Genomic DNA, 972 nt, shown 5'->3' on the forward strand with positions numbered 1-972 from the left:
TTCAGAGAAAACAGGAGCTGACTATTTACTTGAGGAGAAAGCGGATTTTTAGGCTGGGTGGCGTGGCTCACAGAATCGATGAGACGTTGCTGGGGGGCGAGGGCGCCACAACGCCGCTCAGAGTGAGCCACAGGCACTCCCGCGGTCTCCGGCAGCCCGGACCCAGTGTGCTGTGCTCTCTGTCAGGTCGGAGCCCCCAAGGGGCTGTGGTTTCAGCTGCATGGAGCCTGCAGGCCGAGCTTCAGCCACCAGGGGGCAGGGAGAGGGACCGTCTCCTCCCTTCCCCCCGCCCTTGGAGACCAGGTGGGGAGCTCAGGTGACCCCCGCGTGCTCGTGGAGCAGCCACAACTCGAGGGGCCGGTCCAGCTAGGAAGTGCCTTTCCTTAGGGTCACGGAGAATGAAGTTAATACTGAAGACTGTCAGTCACTATGGTGAGGGCTTCGTATCCCAAACATTTCACCTTTACAACTCTGACAATTTACCCATGATGAGAAAATAACTTCCTTAAGGTAAGCTAGCTGGCTGTCCAGAGCTAGAGCCCTAATTTGACTTTAGGTCTGGCTGACTTGAAAGCTTTTGTTTTGTTAACTCCGCTGCTTTACTCTCTGTCCTTTAGCATTATCCTGATCACGACCCAAACTGTATTAACAAAATGTGTACTAATGTAAAGTATATTACCGAAATCATATTGAGGGTTACTATAGGGCGCCTGGGTGGCTCAGTCGGTTAAGCGTCGGCCTTCAGCTCAGGTCATGATCTCAGGATCCTGGGATCGAGTCCCGCATGGGGCTCCCTGCTCAGCAGAGTCTGCTTCTCCCTCGGCCTCTGCCCCTCCCCCACGCATGCTCGCTCACTCTCTCAAATAACATCTTTAAAAAAGGGGGGGAAATACTACATTTTTAAAAAACTAGTATACTAGTTGAGCTTCGCAGGGATAAGCTCTGCTCTATACTTTCATCAGTGTCCTCATC

Source organism: Neomonachus schauinslandi, chromosome 4 (genome assembly GCF_002201575.2).
Source record: "Neomonachus schauinslandi chromosome 4, ASM220157v2, whole genome shotgun sequence".
Classification (NCBI taxonomy): Eukaryota; Metazoa; Chordata; class Mammalia; order Carnivora; family Phocidae; genus Neomonachus; species Neomonachus schauinslandi.